At 39.7% G+C, this 21595-nt stretch overlaps 1 protein-coding gene across 12 annotated transcripts in view; it reads left to right on the top strand.

Moving 5' to 3' along the window:
• The window catches only part of SGMS1 (sphingomyelin synthase 1), a 295457-nt gene that overhangs the window by 121336 nt on the left and 152526 nt on the right, over positions 1–21595 (top strand). The window lies entirely within an intron of this gene.

Below are 21595 nucleotides of genomic sequence, written 5' to 3' on the forward strand. Positions count from 1 at the left end.
ACCATTTTCTTAATTGTTTTGGGTTTATTATTGTAGGTCTTTTCCTTCTCTTGTGTTTCCTGCCTAGAGAATTTCCCTTAGCACTTGTTGTAAAGCTGGTTTGGTGGTGCTGAATTCTGTTAGCTTTTGCTTGTCTGTAAAGGGTTTAATTTGTCCGTCAAATCTGAATGAGATCCTTGCTGGGTAGAGTAATCTTGGTTGTAGGTTTTTCTCCTTCATCCCTTTAAATATGTCCTGCCACTCCCTTCTGGCTTGCAGAGTTTCTGCTGAAAGATCAGCTGTTAACCTTATGGGGGTTCCCTTATGTGTTATTTGTTGTTTTTCCCTTGCTGCTTTTAATATTTGTTCTTTGTATTTCGTTTTTGATAGTTTGATTAATATGTGTCTTGGTGTGTTTCTCCTTGGATTTATCCTGTATGGGACTCTCTGTGCTTCCTGGACTTGATTAACTATTTTCTTTCCCATATTAGGGAAGTTTTCAACTATAATCTGTTCAAATATTTTCTCAGTCCCTTTCTTTTCCTCTTCTTCTTCTGGGACCCCTATAATTCGAATGTTGGTGCGTTTAATGTCGTCCCAGAGGTCTGTGAGACTGTCCTCAATTCTTTTCATTCTTTTTTCTTTATTCTGCTCTGTGGTAGTTATTTCCACTATTTTATCTTCCAGGTCACTTATCCGTTCTTCTGCCTCAGTTATTCTGCTATTGATCCCTTCTAGAGAATTTTTAATTTCATTTATTGTGTTGTTCATCACTGTTTGTTTGCTCTTTAGTTCTTCTAGGTCCTTGTTAAACGTTTCTTGTATTTTCTCCATTCTATTTCCAAGATTTTGGATCATCTTTACTGTCATTACTCTGAATTCTTTTTCAGGTGGACTGCCTATTTCCTCTTCATTTGTTTGGTCTGGTGGGTTTTGCCTTGCTCCTTCATCTGCTGTGTGTTTCTCTGTCTTCTCATTTTGCTTAACTTACTGTGTTTGGGGTCTCCTTTTCACAGGCTGCATGTTCGTAGTTTCCGTTGTTTTTGGTGTCTGTCCCCCATGGCTAAGGTTGGTTCAGTGGGTTATGTAGGCTTCCTGGTGGAGGGGACTGGTGCCTGTGTTCTGGTGGATGAGGCTGGATCTTGTCTTTCTGGTGGGCAGGTCCACCTTTGGTGGTGTGTTTTGGGCCTTATTATGTGGCCTTATTATGATTTTAGGCAGCCTCTTTGCTAATGGATGGGGTTGTGTTCCTGTCTTGCTAGTTGTTTGGCATGGGGTGTCCAGCACTGTAGCTTGCTGGTCGTTGAGTGGAGCTGGGTCTTAGTGTTGAGATGGAGATTTCTGGGAGATTTTCGCCATTTGATATTACGTGGAGCTGGGTGGTCTCTTGTGGACCACTGTCCTGAACTTGGCTCTCCCACCTCAGTGGCACAGCCCTGACGCCTGGCTGGAGCACCAAGAGCCTGACTTTCAACAGCGTCCACCACAGTTGACCACTCCCTGCTTCTAGTGGCACTCTTCCCTCCTAGGGCATCGCGCAGTCTCCTTGCTGCCTCATTAAATCTTAAACCACCAAAGAAAGAGTTAAAAATTACATGCCCATTTGCATTAATTATTGAAATTAAAAAGTAATTTTAAAGCGGTTTAAAGTAACAATGGTTGAAACAGAATTTGCTGGTTAAATCTGAACAAACTGAAATAAATGCCATTATCAGGGCATCCCAATGTTTTTAACCACTGCTTTGCTTGGGTGGCACAAAGAGGTTAGTATGAGCTTATATTAGCCAAGATAGAGAGATGAAGACCATCTCGAAACCTGAAGCCAGTAACGCAATTAAGGTTTTGGAGTGTTATTTTACCTGCATATTTCTCAATGGAGTATATAAATAAAGTAATGTGTTCAAATTTTAAGGAGTAATTTAAAATGCATTGTAATATTAATGGAACCCAAATCAGAATCCTTTATAGAGATTAAAAGTGTTATAAATGTGAAGTGCTTACGTGCCCTGAGTGGTCTTCAAGTGTTTTGATGACGAATTTGCACACTTTTAACTGTTATTTTAAAATCCATTTCCATTTATTTGGTTTGCTTAAGTTTGAAGTATGCATACATCTTTTCCAACTGCTTTAGGTTCCCAAGGGTTTTGTATTTTAATGTAATTTATTGGTAAGTCGGTAGAAACATAGCTAACTAATAGTGGTTATTTGGTGGGAATTTGGGTTGTATGATTTCTAAGTCTGTCTCTCAGTTTATGTGAATTTAAACAAGAAGCCAGATAAAGATGTAAAGTGAAAAATACCTAGAGAGGCTTCAACAGATAAAGTTTGTTTTTTTTAATATAGTATGTGAATTTAATCTAAGCCATACTTTAAAAGATAGCCATTTGGCATTAACTCTTTAATTAATTGAGAGAACAGAGAAAAACAACCTTGTCTCACAGTGTACTTCTGCTTTTTTTCTATAACTAGATGAAGTATAATTTAACCTACGTGACAAGTTATTGTTACCGCTTTTTGAATTTTGAAAAAAGGTACAATTTTGGACTAATGCTACTACTGCTTAGTTTCTGATATCCTGCCTACTCTGGAGAAGAATATTTATGTGTAAGAAAATGCTATCTTGGCTACAGTGACACCTTTGAGATTTGAGGAATATATGTATAAATTGTATAGAACAACATCTGAATAAATGAGGAAAGGCTATGCATATGTAGAAAGCAAAATAAAAGATCTTTTTTGTGACTTACCTCTTAGTATTGCTAAGTATTAGTAGTACTACTAGTATTAGTAGTATTCTAGTATAACAAAACCTTCCTTCTCCTTATCATCATGTGCCATTCTTTTAGTGTTTATTAGGTGCTAGGCACATGCTAAGTACTTTATACAATTTTGCGATTCAGTTCTCCCACAACTTTAAGAAATGAGTATTCACAATTTCATTTCACAAATGAGGAACCTGAGGTTTAGAGAAGGTACTTTCCGTTCCTCAGCAGTGGCAATTTCAGATTTTAATACAAGGTGGTTTTGTGTCCAAAGCCTTTTTATCTTAGCTGCTTTCTTACAGTTACCTCTCAGAGGATGACTATTCAACAGACTCAGGAGAATCAGATTTGCTAACATTCTTAGCCAACTGCATAGGTGGGGCAAAAATTTAATTCAATTAACCAGTTTTAAAGTTAAATAAAGGATTGCTATTAGGATGGCTACTAAAAAAAAAAAAAAAAAAAACCCACCCAGAAATTAATAAGTGTTGACAAGGATGTGGAGAAATTGGAACCCTTGTGCATTGCTAGGGATGTAAAATGGTGCAGCTGCTTTGGAAAACAGTGTGGTAGTTCCTTTAAAAAATATAAAATAGAGCTACCATATAATCTAGAAATCTCAGCTCTGGATATATACCCCAAAGAATTGAAAGCAGGGTCTTGAAGAGATATTTGCACACCCATGTTCATAGCAACATTATTCACAATAGTTGAGAGGTGGAAGCAACCCAGATGTCTATTGATGGGTGAATGGATAGACAAAATGTGGGATATACTCACAATGGAATATTATTCAGCCTTAAAAAGGAAGGATATTCTGACACCTGCAACAACATGAATGGACATGAGGATATTACGCGAAGTGAAATAAGCTAGTTGAAAGAGGACAAACACTGTATGATTCCATTAATATGAGATGCCTAGAGTAGTCAAAATTATAGAGACAAACTAGAAAGGTGGTTTCTAGGCACTGGAGGGGGGAAGGAATGGAGAGTTATTGTGTGATAGGTACAGAGTTTCAGTCTGGGTTGATGAAAAAGTGTGGGGATGGATGGTGGTGATGGTTGCACAACAATGTGAACGTTCTTAATGCTACTGAACTATGCTTAGACGTGGTTAAGATGGTAAATTTTATGCGTATTATATCACAATTTAAAATAATAGCTTAAAAAACGGGGGGGAAGGATTGAAGTGACTGCCTGTGAACTCTTCCCTATGAAGGATAAAAGGGATTTTGATCTCAGTTACATACTTCTCAGGTTAAGTTATTCCAGCCCACTCAAACAGCATTCACTGGAAAAGCGAGGGTGGTGGAAAGTCATGGAGACCTTGAGTTTTATTTCCCTAACCCCCAACTTGCTTGGAGTCTTCATTCTCTTCATCTTGTCCAAAGCAAGATGAGTGGACTTTTCTTAGAAACTGAATTCCTTGGAGGGTGATATCAGCAGACTTTCACTCTGAGCACTTTAGCAACAGCTTTCTCAGCCTGAGAGGAAAAGCCAAGGGCTCACATTCAAATAGGTAAGCAAGATGCTTCCGAAATTGAAACCTGTAACCGTAACCGAGAGTCACGCTTTTCAGTTAAGCCTAGTGTTAGATGGTAGATGGATGAATCATCTGGTCTGAGTGCGTCAACTGAAGGACGTGGAATTTGACTAATATCTAGTTACCTTTGGGTTTATCTTACAGAATCTCACTGGTTCCATTCAGCTCCATATGGAAAAGTTTAACGTGATATAACAGTGAAGCTGGGTTGTCCTGTCTTCCAGCTTTAACACTCTTACGGTTGTATGTATTGTAATACTTGAAAAGAGGGGTTCTGACGTTTCTTGTTGGTTGACAGCTATTTGAGTTGTCACCGTGCAAGTAGTGTAGTGGTGAATGGAGCTCACCGTCTAGTGCAGAATGGTCCTTATTTGGCATCTTCCTATTTATAAGTGGGAGAAGTTCAACCAAGTATTGGGAGCATCTGGCAGAGGCCTTTACCCTGTTTGTGGGGAGAGAAGTGTGGGTGGAGCCAGAGTGCCCCTAGTTAAAGGGCTACCTCGAGAGTTTTGCACCGGGCTTCATTCCAGCAACACTGGGGGCCTGTTCTCACTTTTCAGTGGGGAGAAGAGTGTGGAGGTAACCAGGATTATTAGACCCCTCCCTGATTTAAGGCCTCTTTTACTACTGGATAGAAGCTAGAGTGGAATTAGGGAGACCAAAAAGGAGGCTTCTGCAGGATTGTACCCAAAGATGATGGTAATGATGGTAATGATAGTAGCCACATGGAGGGCTACCCGTGTGCCAAAAGCTCTACTTGTCTTATCCTCACTCTATGAGCTATAGGTCGGTGACATTACCGGTGCCATTTCGCAGATGAGGAAATCCAGGAACAAAGAGGCTGATCAATTTTTTTTAAGATCACACAGCTTGTATTGACTGGACCCAGGCTGGTGGGCAGGCCTGGGAGCTGGTAGGCAGGAGCCGTTTTCATTCTTCGAAAGCCATGTGATCATCAGGAATGTAGTGTAGGAAGGGGCAGAGGTGGTGGATTGCCTTTAAACTGCGGTTCAGGAGCCATGGGGCGTCCCTGGCCACACCTGTTTCTTCTCGGGATAGGTGATAGCTGTGGTCCAGTATCAGCTCAGGGCTGGCCTGAGCTTTGTGGAGGAATGGGCCGGTTGGGGGCATTTGCTGGAGCTGTGTGCTCCCAGACGCCTGGTTGCTTTTCTGGATGTGGCAGTGGTGGGGTGATGGGCGTTGTGTGTGTGTGGGCGGGTGGCAGAGTGTACAGTGTGGTTCTGATTCTGAGTGAGCTGTACGTGGATATTTATTGACGTGAGCAGGTTCTGTTGGTCCCCTAGGCGTTTGGTTGGGGGATGAAGAACAGCCAACAAGCGTCAGAGTGCTTTTTGTGATGTTTACTTTATGGAACATACTGTGCTTGGCACTACAACCTGTTTGACAAGAGAGGCAGCAAGAAATTCAGAGCCATTAAAGAATTATTTATACCATAATACAAACACAGCCTTTTCAAGTGTTTTGTAGGCCTGTTTCCTGCAGGGGTCTGTGGAAAGCATGTGCCTCATCTACTAAAATTTAGGAAAGGTGGTTAGCAGTTTTGTAGAGAAACAAGGAACTGTAATTCTCCACTTTGTTTTTAAAAATCTGCCTGCCTTGGTCGTGCTTATTGTTTAATATGTTGGATTCAGGATTAAAGGAAAATTGACAGGTAGGGAGCATCTGCTCTTTTACTTTTAAAAAAAAGTTAAATATGTCGTTTCTTTTTTTAGTTAAAAAATGAAATACAGGGAATTCCCTGGCAGTCCAGTGGTTAGGACTTGGTGCCTTCACTCACGAGGCTGGGGTTCGATCCCTGGTCTGGGAACTTAGATCTCACAAGCCGAGTGGCACAGCCAAAAAAACAAAAACAAAAATGAAATACATGCCCATGGTTTTAAAAAACTCCCTAAGCAACATAAAAGGATGTGGGAAATCCTCCTTTCATTCTAGTCCTCCCATGCCTTCCCCAGAGATAGTTTCAATTTTCTTGTGTATTCGTCATATATGGGCTACGCAAATATAAACATATTCTGTATACAGTATGCACACTGTTCCATGCTGTGCTCTTTTCATTGTGTGATACTTCTTAGAGATGATTTCGTACCAGCACATATAAATCTATCCTGTTTTTTTTTTTAAATTAATTAATTAGTTAATTTATTTTTGGCTGTGTTGGGTCTTCGTTTCTGTGCAAGGGCTTTCTCTAGTTGCGGCGAGCGGGGGCCACTCTTCATCGCGGTGCGCGGGGCTCTCACTATCGCGGCCTCTCTTTCTGCGGAGCACAGGCTCCAGACGCGCAGGCTCAGTAGTTGTGGCGCACGGGCTCCGTTGCTCCGCGGCATGTGGGATCCTCCCAGACCAGGGCTCGAACCCGTGTTCCCCCGCACCGGCAGGCAGATTCTCAACCACTGCGCCACCAGGGAAGCCCCTATCCTGTTTGTTTTAATAGCTATAAAATTCCAATGAATGGAATGACTAGAATTTATTTAACCAGCCCCCATTTAGACCTTAATGCTTTTATAAACAATATTGAGAGGTATGTCCTACTATATCCTTCATTATTTCACACGTGTGAATATATCTATAAAATAAACTTCTCTGTCAAAGTATATTTAGATTTGAAATCTTAGGAGGCTTACTCTTGGGCTTAGTAAAGCTAGAATTTGAACATCTATGTGTGAAAGACCAGTCATTTTTGAGAATTTCATTTGATTAACTTGGTTTTTATCCTGGCAGCAGTTGTGTAAAGATGCTGTTTAAATACATCACATCTATTTAAACATTTACTCCTAAAAGTAAGGTATTTCAACCAAATGTTATTTCAGGCAGGTACAATTTAATCGTTAATTAAGCCCCTCCCTTGACAGATGGAATACAGTCTCGATTCTGAGCCCGCAGCCCCCCATTAAAATTTAAGAACTGCAAGCTAAGCATGGTGAGTGTGGAGGCCATTCACTTCCCTGATGAGAAACCTCGTGGTACTGGAATATGGGGAACGTATGAGTGTCTGTTAATGGACAGTCTTGAGCTTCCGAGGGACCTGCAGTTTACTGTATCCAAAGGGCTGTGCCACTGCTCTGTAGTTCACCTGCACTTGTGTCACCAGTTCATGAGGCATTTTTCTGCCAGCTTCACACGTGTTAACCTATCGGGTGGGCTGGGGGTTTAAACTTCTGATTAATGTCAGTGCATTTCTGCAAATGATGTTTGTTATTTTTCACCATCTTTCCAAAGTTAAATCTTATTAGCAGGGTGAGAGGAGTTTCAAGAAACTGATACTGGCTTTTTGTTTTTGTTTATGTTTATGTTTAGACTTTATGTTTATGATTATGTTTAGATTTTTCAGTATTTAACCAGGCGTGTGGAACCTGGACGCTTCTGGGTGTGCTGTGCCTCATTAGTCAATACTATTAGTATGTCTTTAGAAAAAAACCACACGCACACTAGCGTATAGATTTGTTTTGTAAGACAATTTGCTAAAATGTCAGTTAATATCATTAAAGAACAGGCCCTACTTCTTTTTACTGATTGTTCTTGTCAGTGGTGATCTGAGATGGATGTAGTTACTAAGCTTTTGAAAGTGTGTATCTAGGTTCTGTAATGTGGTCTTGAGTGGCCATGAGGTCAGAGTACCCACTGAGCACCTGTTAATAATTAGCCCTGCACTAATAATAACAACAGCTAAATGCACTGAGCCACAACTCATCAAAACCCTGCACTTCTTTTGCCTGAGTTTTATGGGTAAGGAAAGTGAGGAGGTTAAGTTGAACACACAAGGGCCCACAGTTAGTAGAGCCAGGATTTGTATGTGGGCAGTTTGCTCCAGGCCCACACCATGATGTTTTATGTATTACTCTCCAAAAAACCCCTTTGAGGCTGATAATAATATTCCCATTTTACCTTCAGGGAGCTTGAGGCTCAGAATTAAATGACTTAACCGCAGGTCATTAAAGGTCACAGCTACTGAGAAACCATGTGGCCTGAAATCCAGATTCTTCCCTATGGCTCACAGTTGTTATTTAAGGGAAGACCTCATGTGTGGGCCTGTCCCACATATTTCAGGACTTTTAGCTTCCCTAGAACCCACTCACTAAATTCCACTAGGGACCTCAATGACTGTGCCAGCCAAAAATGTCCCCACATATTTCTAATGTTCTTCTACTAGGTGTCATATTTACATTTCTTAATTTCAAACTCGTCTCTTATCATTATACTGCATTGCCTCCCATGGCAATTTTTTAATCAACAGTAATCAAACTCAACTCTTGCTCATAATTTGGAATAGTTAGAATAATTGGAATAATTGTAAATGCAAATCATTTCAATACAGAATCACAGATGAGAGAGAGCATCTCACCCAGATCCCTGTCTTATAGTTTAAACACACACACACACACACACACACACACACACACACACACACACACACACACACACACCCCCTTTCTACCCACTCTGAAGCACAGAGGTGGCAGAAAAGACTTTCTCAAAGTCAAAAAAAAATTGGCAGCTGACTGGACTCAACCCGTATTTGTGCGGGGCCTGTTGGCATTTCTTCGAATTATCAGCTTGCTTCAGGCAAATGTATTTGACTGAGCTGTGTTTGTTTTCTAATGAGTGATTTTGACCTTTCAAAGGGCGACATTTGGAGGGTTGATGTAATTGAGTTGAAAAGGCATACCATGGAACTGCAGGACAAGTTTGTGGCTATTTTGGAAAAGTTATTTTGCTCATGGTCTTTTAAGTAGTTTTATAATGCTGAGAAAACTGGACACTTCTGATGAGACTTGTCACTGTTACCTTAGCAGGTGTTTGTGCAGGCTTCCCCCAGATTTAAGTAGTATAAGAGGCAGGTTGAATAATCTCATACGTACTAATCCTGATGGTTCTCATGGAGGAAAGAATTTTTTTTTTTTAAAGTATTTGTTTATTTATTTATTTATGGCTGCGTTGGGTATTCGTTTCTGTGCGAGGGCTCTCCCCAGTTGCGGCAAGCGGGGGCCACTCCTCATCGCGGTGCGCGGGCCTCTCACTATCACGGCCTCTCCTGCTGCGGAGCACAGGCTCCAGACGCGCAGGCTCAGCAGTTGTGGCCCACGGGCCCAGCCGCTCCGCGGCATGCGGGATCCTCCCAGACCAGGGCCCGAACCCGTGTCCCCTGCACTGGCAGGCAGACTCTCAACCACTGCGCCACCAGGGAAGCCCGAGGAAAGAATTTTTTTTTTAACATCTTTATTGGAGTATAATTGCTTTACAATGATGTGTTAGTTTCTGCTTTATAACAAAGTGAATCACCTATACATATACATATATCCCCATATCTCAGAGGAAAGAATTTTTGGTGAATGAAAAATGTTATTGTTTGAGAACATTCACTGGTTCAGAAAATTTGTTCAGTGCCTGTTGTGTAGCAGATACAGTTTTAATTTCTGTGGATGAATTAGGCATAGATTTTGCCTGTTGTTTGTGGTGCTGATTGTTTCCAGACTCTTTCTGTATCTTCAATAAAAGACAAAAGATTACTTGACTACATCCACTTAGGACACTATACAACTGTATTGTCCATTGTATAGGATCAGGGTTAGAGGTTAGTTCTGGTAAGCATCTTTGCCTGATGGTATCAGTCTCATTCGTTTACGAGTATGCCTCTAGAATATAAAATGTGTTTTTGGGAACAGATTTAATGAAGAAGTTGATTCATTATGCAGGAGGGTCATCAGATGATTATATCTTTTAAAAAAGCATCTCTAATGTCACAGAGTTCTTGGGTCTCAAATGTTGGTTGATCAGTTAAGTCACAGCACTTGAGGAAACTATGACCAATGCACAAATGTCTTCTGATGAATGCTGGGAGAGAATTTGCAGATGCTGGAATAAACTTTCTCTAAATGCTCTTACACAAATTTGGAGGTGTTGAGGGATATGCATTTCTTACTGACTGTGGAAAAAGTTCATTGAAACTGTTGACATACACCTTTCATTAGTGATTCAGAAATAGTAGAAGTTGTTTTGAAATCACCCAAGTTATAGTAACAGGAAAATAATTCTTCTCATCCTCATCTGCCTCTTCTTCCTCACTATTATTATTATTATTATTAGAGTAGGAACTTGACTTGGGAAAAATCTGTTTGAATCAATAACTCACTTGGCAGACACTTAAACTGATTGAGAGCTATTTTATGTCCCTTTTACTTTCATGGAGGAGAGACCACTGATTAAAAAGCTTGATATTGGAGAGCTCTTAAAAAACAAACAAATCAATAAAACAGAACAGACTTAGGGCATCTCCTGATAGCCTGATTTATGTACATATAGTGTATTACAATACACTATAGTGTATTACAATAATTGATGTTCTTATTGATGACCTTTGACTCATGACAATCATGTGAAGCTGGCTTCTGAGTACTCTTCTTGTTTTTTAAAAAAAATCAGTAAATAGCCCCGGAAGTGTATTTGAGGAGGTAGGAAAATGTTTAGGATATAATGAGAGTGAAAACAAGTTACAAAGTAGTATGTATATATATCCTCAAGTTGGTAAAACTCAACAGCATTTTCCAAAATTTTACAGTGAATCTGGGTAACTCTTATAAAAAAATATTATTAGAAGTTGGGGTGGGGGGAATCATAATTCTCCACAAAACAGTGAGTCAACCATCTCAAAATAGAGGAGGGGGCAGAGGGCAAAATGCAGAAGAATATTTAATAGTTTAATAGCCTGGAAACATGTCCACATGTTGTGACATGATAAATGATTATAAAACAGTGTGTATAGTCCTAAATTTGTAAAATAAATGAATTTATAAAACAAGAAGTACACAAAAGTGTGTATAAAAAGTATACAAAATACACAAAATTATGCCAAAAATACACAAAATTTATACAGGAAGGAAAAAAGTATTTACTTAAACTGTATATACACCAGAGGAGCAAACAGATATCCTCTTCCTTCTGGTGTTCTAAAGAAGGGCTGGAAAGAAATATTTCAAAATGGTAAGTGATTCTGACTGACGGCTAAGGTTACTGGTAATTTTTCTTGTCTGTGAGTATCTTTATTTTCTAATATCATTCAGGGAACATCTGTTACTTTTGCAAACGGGGAAAGTAAGAAAAAAATGTAACATATTTCAGGAAGATCTTCACTTACTAAAAGAGAAAACAAAAAATGAGCCTAGAAAGTCACTTTTCTTTCATCTGGGCAGTTACGTCTCCACTTTATTGTTTGATAAATGAGCCATTTAAAGATTTTTGGGGGCTTCCCTGGTGGCGCAGTGGTTGAGAATCTGCCTGCCAGTGCAGGGGACACGGGTTCAAGCCCTGGTCTGGGAAGAGCCCACATGCTGCGGAGCGACTAAGCCCGTGAGCCACAATTGCTGAGCCTGCGTGTCTGGAGCCTGTGCTCTGCAACGGGAGAGGCCACGATAGTGAGAGGCCCGCGCACCGCGATGAAGAGTGGCCCCCACTTGCCGCAACTAGAGAAAGCCCTCACACAGAAACGAAGACCCAACACAGCCATAAATAATAAATTAAAAAAAAAAAATTAAAAAAAAAAAAGATTTTTGTTTTAACCTGGTCTCCTAAGGCAGGCAATGCTTTGTAGCCCATGGTTGTTACTACTTTAATGATGCAAACTTAAAACATCAGGGCAGCGAGTGAGTGGATGAATGATTCTCGGGCAGTTCTTCACGTCCTCAGATGACATTTAGGCGGTGAGGCCCCCTTTGTCTTTGCATGTGGCTGGCCTGGATGGACACTTAACTCTTGGCTGAGGAATAAACCCAGTGGAGGAAATTCAATAGCCAAGCCAAGTGCATCATTTTCCCTAGGATGTTAATTTCCGAGATCTAGTCCTTGGAGTTCTGAGAAGTGAGAGAAGTGTGTTACTGCAGACCTTTCTTGGAGATTCTCAGTGCTCATTAGCATATTTAAAGTTCTGAGAAATTCTGGAGCAAAGCAGCAAAGGTAATTGCTGCCAAAGAAGGGTTTTTGTATTTATTTATTTATTTATTTATTTATTTATTTATTTATTTATTGGCCCCCGTGGTATGTGGGATCTTAGTTCCCCAACCAAGGATCAAACCTGTGCCCCGCTGCAGACCTAACCACTAGAGTGCCAGGGAAGTCCCCAAAGAAGGGTTTTCTTGTTTTTTTTGTGTTTTTTTTTTTTAAATTGGTCCAAATACACACTAGTGGCTTGCTTTATTTATTTATTTATTTATTTATTTATTTATTTATTTATTTTTGGCTGTGTTGGGTCTTCGTTTCTGTGCGAGGGCTTTCTCCCGTTGTGGCAAGTGGGGGCCACTCTTCATCGCGGTGCACGGGCCTTTCATTATCGCGGCCTCTCTTGTTGCGGAGCACAGGCTCCAGACGCGCAGGCTCAGTAGTTGTGGCTCACGGGCCCAGTTGCTCCGCGGCATGTGGGATCTTCCCAGACTAGGGCTCGAACCCGTGTCCCCTGCAGTGGCAGGCGGACTCTCAACCACTGCGCCACCAGGGAAGCCCCCAAAGAAGGGTTTTTAAAAAGTGGAATCTGACTGACTTCAGTGGAGTGGGGAGCCGGGTGGATGAGGCTCTGAAAGAAAAGAGTAGTCCTTGAAGAGGAAGAGAAAAAGACGTTATGCATTTAGGGGGTCCCTGCACAGATCTGGGAGTGGCATGAAACTTGGAGTTCTCCAAACCTAAGGATGTGGTTTCAACAGTAGTAGTTTTACATGTGCTTGAAACTTTAAATGGTTTCCTGCATAGTTGTCACATTTTATAAATTACAATGACTTATTTTAAGTCTTAGAGACTTGTGACTTGCAAGTGATTTCGGCTGCATAAATCGTTAGTGGAAATATATTTTCATGCATCAAATTTACTTATGTCAAGAAACTCCTATTGATTTTCATTTGATGGTTTTTTTTTTTTTTTTTTTTGGCTGTGTTGTGTCTTCGTTTCTGTGCAAGGGCTTTCTCCAGTTGCGGCAAGCGGGGGCCACTCTTCATCGTGGTGCACGTGCCTATCACTGTCGCGGCCTCTCTTGTTGCGGAGCACAGGCTCCAGACGCGCAGGCTTAGTAGTTATGGCTCACGGGCCTAGTTGCTCCGCGGCATGTGGGATCTTCCCAGACCAGGGCTCGAACCCGTGTCCCCTGCATTGGCAGGTGGATTATCAACCACTGCGCCACCAGGGAAGCCCTGATGGGTTTTTTAAAATAACATTTAGAAAAATGAATGATACAATTACTTCTACTCACTGTTTCTGTAAAGTAGAATCATTTGGCCCTGTTTTCTGCTAATGTCTGTACTTTTTCCTTTAAAGCATTCATATCAAGTGATGAGTAGAGAACCTTAATTTAAGCCCCCTATTTTGAGGAGTTTAAAGGTTCCAAGAATTTTTATTTTAATTGCCTGCATATATGTGCCTTGCTTTGCTAATTTACATGTGTAGCTATTTAGCTCAGAACATTTAAGGACAAAAGCAACAGGATAAGAGCAACAGATTGTAACCAAGATTATTCTTTTTTTCTGAATAAATGGGATTGCTTAACTTGGTAGGTAACGTGTCCCACTTGTCTTTGTTGCATGGATCTGACTGTATTTTTTTTTTAATTGGGGTATAGTTGCTTCATAATGTTGTGTTAATTTCTGCTGTACAGCAAAGTGAATCAGCTATATGTACACACATATCCCCTCCTTTCTGGATTTCCTTTCCATTTAGGTCACCACACAGCACGAAGCAGAGTTCCCCATGCTATACAGCAGGTTCTCGTTAGTTATCTATTTTATACATAGTAGTGTATATATGTCAATCCCAATCTCCCACTTCATCCCAACCCCCCCTTTTCCCCCCTTGGTGTCCATACATTTGTTTTCTACGTCTGTGTCTCTATTTCTGCTTTGCAGATAAGTTCATCTGTACCATTTTTCTAGATTCTACATATATGCGTTACTATACAATATTTGTTTTTCTCTTTCTGACTTACTTCACTCTGTATGACACAGCAACATGTAAAAGAATGAAATTAGAACACTCCATAACACCATACACAAAAATAAACTCAAAATGGATTAAAGACCTAAATGTAAGACTGGACACTGTAAAACTTAGAGGAAAACATAGGAAGAACACTCTTTGACATAAACCACAGCAAGATCTTTTTTGACCCACCTCCTAGAGTAATGAAAATAAAAACAAAAATAAACAAATGGGACCTAATTAAATTTAAAAGCTTTTGCACAACAAAGGAAACCATAAACAATACGAAAAGACAACCCTCAGAATGGGAGAAAATATTTGCAGACAAAGCAACTGACAAGGGATTAATCTCCAAAATATACAAATAGCTCATGCAGCTCAGTATCAAGATCTGACTGTATTTTTAGTTGTGTTTTTCTCTCACACACACACACACACACACACACACACACGCACACCACTGTTTTCTATGTGGATTTACTTGGATTTTATTTACATCGTATCCATTAAGAAGTGGATGCATGATATACATCTACGGCATTGGGCTTCAAGGCTTGCTACCCACTGATGTACATAAAAGGCCGAGAATGTAACTTGCTTTACTGGTGAAATTGCTGTGATGTCACTGCCATTTGTTTGCCACTGAATTGCAAAGATCTGGCTCCCAAATAGCACAGACCAGTTATTCATAGCCTGATAGGTTATACTGTGACCAGTTGCTGTGAGTGATAGAAACTCTTTTCTAGGTGTTTATAACAGAGCGATTTTTAAAATGGACCATCATTGCTAAAGAGTTATTTTCAAAAAGTTAAAAAGTATTGCATGTAGGTATAAAATGAACGTATATCATAGTTTTTGTTCAACTTAGGGAATTAAAGGAGAATTTGAAGAAATGAAAAAAAAGGAATGCTATAATGAATTTATTAATAGATAAAATTGATTTAAAAAGAGCAATAAAACGTAACGTTTGGATTATCTTTCCTTCCAGGCAGATCAAATTTTATTTACATTCCTATGGATAAGAATTATTTGGAACTACTGTCTGTTTTATAGAGTTGTAAAATAATAGTCGGTCAAAGGTGCGTAGCCCTATTGACTCAGAAAATCCCCAGAAGGCCCTCTGGGTGATGTCTAGCACTCACTGAAGGGACAGACAGACACCTAGGACTCTCTTTTGTCCATTTCAAAGTCTTGGACAATTTTTCCTGACATTATTAAAAAAATACTTTTCCAGCAATTTCATTCTTTGAATACTTATAGTTTCAGACTCTGAGATTAATGCTCTTCTAATTTGTTCAAAACTGAGTGACAAGAATATTTAAAATGGGTATTTGGATTTCCAGTGTCTTGTTCTGTTACCATTCCTCCTCCAAGCCCCACTCCACCCAAGTAGAGTATTGAAAATATTACGGTTAAGGTGGTAGCACCATCTGATCTAAGTATTTCCTCTAATGACCAATCAAATAACACTCTCTGCTTCTTACTTTCTTTAAGGGAGAGGTAGGGCATTGTAGTATCATTTTATATTTTAAATGAAAAATAGAGCAATTGAAAACAATATGTAAAATTCTAATATTCTGTGTACAAATGGGATAGCCTGGGAAGTGACACATTTTAAGAGTCTTTACAGGAAAATTTGTAGTTCCAATTATGAATTTAATAGATGAAAATTCATCATGTGACAACCCAGGTAATACAGAATGTTTTCCACCACTGCTCAGAAACTGTGCCCAGAAGTAGAATCCTCCTTGGTCTGAAAGGGATGTGTTGATATGCCAGAGGCTGCCTGTACTGAGATTATAAACCATAGGAGAGGATTTATAGACCTTCTCATAAATTGACCTTATTTTATAGGTGAGAAACCTGAAGTCTAGAAGAAAGAGGATGTTGAAAAAAATTTGACCTCAGATTTCTTACTAAGTGATATGAGCTGTTCACTTCCTAAATTAGTCTAAAAATGGGTGCTTTAATTCTAGTTAAGCATGTCAATAGTAGGTCTTCACATAAAAATTTAATTTAGGTTACTTTCATAGGCTCTGTCTTTCAGTAATTTTTAGGTTGCAAAAACCAGGTTAGTTTCACTCAAGAAAAGGTAGAGGGGTGAAGGTGGAGATCAGGATGTAGCTCTCCTGAGAATCCCAGATTAGGAAGTGGTTCAGGTTCAGCTCTCACTTTCTATGGCAGACTTGGCTCATGACACTTACCCTGACCCTGAGTGTGCCTCTTGACCTTTTACCCCAATATCTAACTGGCAATTTCCTTTAGAGTTTCTTAATTCCAGTTTTTGAGGCAGAAGAATCTTGATTGGCTGGCCCCAACTTTTTAGCCAATAAACGCAAGTCGAAGGCTCCTGGCCAGCCTATGAATGGCTACATTTTGGTCAGATGTTTCTCCAGGTCCAGTCAGCTATGGCTGTGTGTGGGGACTTGTATCAGGTGATACAGAAGATGGCAGTTGAAAAGTAGCTGAGCCTGGGTGTGGTAGAATCCCCCAGAAATAGGAGTGGGTGAACTGACACTGTGATATGTCTTCTGCAAATTCAATTTTAGGAAATTAGTTGATTCTCAGTTAAAAAAACGTTTCTCATAATCTCCCTTGGAACTGGATTTAATGTTTTAATCTGTTTCTATATTGGAGTACATTTGGGATTTCTTTTTAGTTCATCTTATATTCTTATTAGCCAGCTAAATTTTGCCTTTTTTAGGAACACAAAAGACAGTTTTTGTGACTTGCAAAGTTTATTATGGTAGCTTGGTTTGACAATTCATGCTGAATTTTCTTTTGAAGCTCTAATGTTACTTCAAAGTACTTAAAAAGGAAATTAGAAAATTCTCATTGTTGTGAGTTCCTTTAATTTCCATGAAATATTTATTCTCAGTATCTGAGAAGAATCCAGAATCAAAAGGCAAGGCATTTGGATTCATTTTTAAAGTAGTTCTTACATTGCTGACCTGTATATACTGTATGTTTGGGATATGGCATAACTTATATTTATGAGACTTTCTGACTAGTTAGGGAGATAGTGTGACTGTTTCAGCGGGAGACTGCTTGGACAATGATAGATGAGATATGGTTTAGATAATTTTTTAAAAGGCGTTATAGTTTTTGATCCTATTTTACTTGAAACTTTTTTTGATAGTGACGTAAGACTGTGTAAAGATGGTTTTACTGGAAGGTAAATTATAATAAAATATTATGTGGACGTAATTACCAATCCAGAATTTATTGGTGTGCATATAATATTTTGAGAAAAAAGTTCTTAAGTCAAAAAAGAGCATGTGGACAATTCCTTCATTATTGCAAATAAGCTTATTTCCATTGTTCTTACTAAGCCCCGTGACAGACATGGGCTAACAGTGTGGGAGCAGGGTAGGCGAAGGACATTATAGGGAATTGCAGGGGCAAACATTTAGCAATGACTAACTCTTTCGAGGGTGTGTAGTAATCCAGTTTTGATAGTAATGACTAAGTGAGAAAAGTAAGGGTGGCTGAACTGAGGGCTTGATTTGATATAATTGGTAACAGAGAAACATGATAGGGTTTTGTTGGGTGCTTACCAGTGTTTGTCTAGGTACTGAGAGCATTATACTGGGCTGGCCAAAAAGTTCGCTCGGGTTTTTCTGTAACATCTTACGGAACACTGGTCAAGTGTGGCTTGTGCCCTCAAGGAGCTGTACAGTAAGAATGTACTGTAGCGAAGGGGAGAATAAGACTTCCCTGGAGTGTGGTTGAACGTGTTCTCCCTGGTGAAGAACACTGGCCACAGCTGCTAGCAGAAGGAAACCTTGCAGTATCTCCAGCAGGAGACTGCGACTTTCAGTCGCCATAAACTAGACAGGATGCCTGGGGATTTGCAACTGTAGTTGTCTTCTTCTTCTTCTTCTTTTTTTAATTGTCATCTATGACTTTTTTATATAAATTTATTTATTTATTTATTTTTGGCTGCATTGGTTCTTCGTTGCTGCACGCGGGCTTTCTCTAGTTGTGGCGAGCGGGGGCTGCTCTTCGTTGTGGTGCGCGGGCTTCTCACTGCAGTGGTTTCTCTTGTTGCGGAGCACGGGCTCTAGGCGCGCGGGCTCAGTAGTTGTGGCGCGCGTGCTCAGTAGTTGTGGCTCACGGGCTCTAGAGTGCAGTGTCAGTAGTTGTGGTGCACGGGCCTAGTTGCTCCGCAGCATGTGGGATCCTTCCGGACCGGGGCTCGAACCCGTGTCCCCTGCATTGGCAGGTGGATTCTTAACCACTGTGCCACGAGGGAGGTCCTGCAACTGTAGTCTTAAGACAGTAAAGGTTCTTCTCCAAGCCAAGCCAAAAAAGAAAGAAAAGGTTCTATTAAACTGTGTTTACTGAGAGTTAAATATTAGAGGAAGAAAGCCCTAACTTTGTACTTTGGATTTTGAACTCTTTTAAAGTAAGATTTAATTTGCATAGCACTCTGTTTATGAATGAGAATGAGGACACTTTCAGTGGTTTTTCCTATTCTTATAAAGTATAATTTTAATAGAAAATTTAATAAAAATAGGAAAATATAATTAAATTGATCGCGTGCTGTTATTGGTCTCACTATAGTATTCAAGTATAATTACACACCGTTTTCCCCCTGAGAAGTAGCAACTGAATTATAATAATTCAGTTTGGGACAGGGCTGCCAAGAAATGAAGCATGCCTGCTGCCCTTTCTGTGTCTTATGTCTGTGAGCCACCTAGCAAGATGAACCACTGCCCTCCCTGACCTAAGAGGGAGTCATAAGCCTTGAAAGGACTGGCCCTCCTGCAAATACAAGCTTGTAGAGTAGGAGTTTGCCATGCTTTAGAGAATGTTGTGAACTTGAGTCTTTTCCTTCCTCAGCATTGCTTCTGAGGCTCATTCCTTTTTACTTTGAATCTTCTCCTACTTCAGTGTAGTTTTTCTTGGGAGGAAGTCAGCAGTAGTAAAAACACAGGAGTTTGGGTATTGCTATACCAGCATTATTGTGAATAAGGGAAGGGTACCTTACTCTGTCCCCACTCCCCCCAATATTCTTCTGAATGTCACTGGGTTAATGTCTACAAAGATTCTTGCCTTACTATACTTAGTCTTAATTGAAAGTTTAAAGCCACGGCCATCTAAGTGTAATTTGGATACTTTTTTTCCTGCTTTACTGTGCAAGGTGAGCATAGTTAACTCTCTTACTCACTAGTCCCAGAAAGAATTCACATGGTATGTTCACAGCATGTGTCCACTGTAAAATCAAGCCTGCAGCTTTTACTGTACTTTCCCTGTGCTAGAGCTGGTATAAAGACAATCACCAGAGAGCTCTCAGCTGCTTTAGCAGTTATCTAATCCATAAAAAGAGTCCATCCAGACCTATTTTTATTTCCTGTCCTCAAGCCACTGGCTAACAAGAAACTTCTCCCCATCTCACAGAAGGAAGGCATGTTGATATCCTTTGCTCAGGACATATCAAAAACAATTGGAAACTGGAGAATAGTGAAAGAATCACTAAATGATTTGGAATTGAAAAGCAGATTTGGTTGCTGTCATGTTTAAGCCAGAACTGTCCTGTGTTTTTGGCATTCGACACACTTGATTTGGGACCTTTTCCTACTTCCTCGCATTGAAATCTTGGACAAGTTTTTGACCTTGGACAATTCTCTGACCTTGGACAAGTTATATAACCTGTTTGGGCCCAATGTCTGCATTTGATAAATTGGTGATCCTAACCTTTCCCTGCTTGCAAGGTTCTTACAGGATTAAATGTGAAGACATTTCATCATGTCTGACAATCATAGTTATTGACATTGACATATTATTTTGTATTTATCAGTGAGGATGCAAGAAGGCCTTATCACATAGTCTTATAACAACTTTTTTTAGATATTTTATTTCCTCTCCCTCTCAAGTAGCAGATTAGAAAGTTCCCTTTTTGAAGAGTGTTCTCATTTTGGCCCCCGCTTTTTGAATGTACTTATGATAGAATTAGATATTCATGCAGGTGTGGTGTATCGTTTGAAGGTGACATTATCATAGGTTCCTCAATAATTTTTGGTGGTAATTTGCCTTCTGTATCTGTGACTTTCTCTGAGGGACATCATGTTCTTTGGATTTCCACCCTTGCAGTGAGAAAGCATTCAAAGTGGATAAAACAAGTTAACATGTCAGAAATTTACACCTTGTGAAATTTAAGGATTTCAACGTTTTGGTAATTCAGAAGAAAGACTTGATGGAATTTGAATTACTTGGTTCTTTTCTTATGATGATTCATGGACAGAGACAATACAATGTATTCTGTATCCAATTACAATGGCTTCTTTTCTGTGAACATTTTCCTTTTTGTTTTTGGTATCCAGCCCTGCATACAGGCTGTAAAGAGGAACAGCTTTGCGTCACCTACTAACTATTTAACTTTGTGCACTATACTTTGCTTTGAGACCTAATATCCTTATCTGTCTACAGGCAGATAAGATATGCTGTCTTCAGAGCAATCGGAAAATCAAATGAGATGATGCGTCAGTAACTTGGTCTAGCTTGTTAGACTAGTAGTAGACTAAACATACTTGTTTGGTAATTATCTTTATTTTATAGGTGTTCTTATACCTATAGAAAGGCGGTCCAAACTCCCTTGTCCCCCTCCCCTCTTCCCTCTGCTCCTGCGTCTCACATCTCACTTCCAACCGTACATACCTCCTGGACAATAGGAAGAAAGGCCCTTTCCCTGCTATTTATATCATAAAACACCTTCTGTTTCCTACTGTCTCTGGAGACCCTGCAGGTTGACTTCAGACAACCATGCAACCAGTCAAAACATCTTCCGCAGACACATCAGCATCTTTCTGAAATAATATCTTGCAGTCTGTGACTACTTGCTTCTCTCTTGCATTTTATTTTGGTCCAGATGCAGAGATTCTTAGACTCTCAGACAGCTCCTTGATCCAATAGGCAAAACTAGTGTGTGGTATTCAAAGTCATGGCAGTGGTGACCTTTGGGGAGAGTAGTGGTTACACGTATGTGTTCACTTTAGGAAAATTAAGCCACTCAAGATTTCTGTATGTATAAAATACATTAATACAAATGTTTATTAATTTTTTAAAAGGGTACTTTTTTGCCTCTTTCTGCAGGTACCGTAATTCACTTGTATATTCACATATATATTTTCGAAGGGCTATATTTAATTTTTAGTTGAGAAAGTCTTTTGTGAAATTCAATGAGGAAGCATTTCTAAGCTTTTAAGATGAGGTGGGTTAAAGTCTATTTATAAGCTCTTTGATCGTAAACATATTTATATGGTGTGTAGTTTATCACAGGATACTGAATATAAACATGTTGCTACCTTTTTTACTCCTTTTTTGCTTAATTCTTATGTTTT

The sequence above is a fragment of the Balaenoptera physalus genome, assembly GCF_965194825.1.
Source record: "Balaenoptera physalus genome assembly, chromosome: 14".
Taxonomy (NCBI): domain Eukaryota; kingdom Metazoa; phylum Chordata; class Mammalia; order Artiodactyla; family Balaenopteridae; genus Balaenoptera; species Balaenoptera physalus.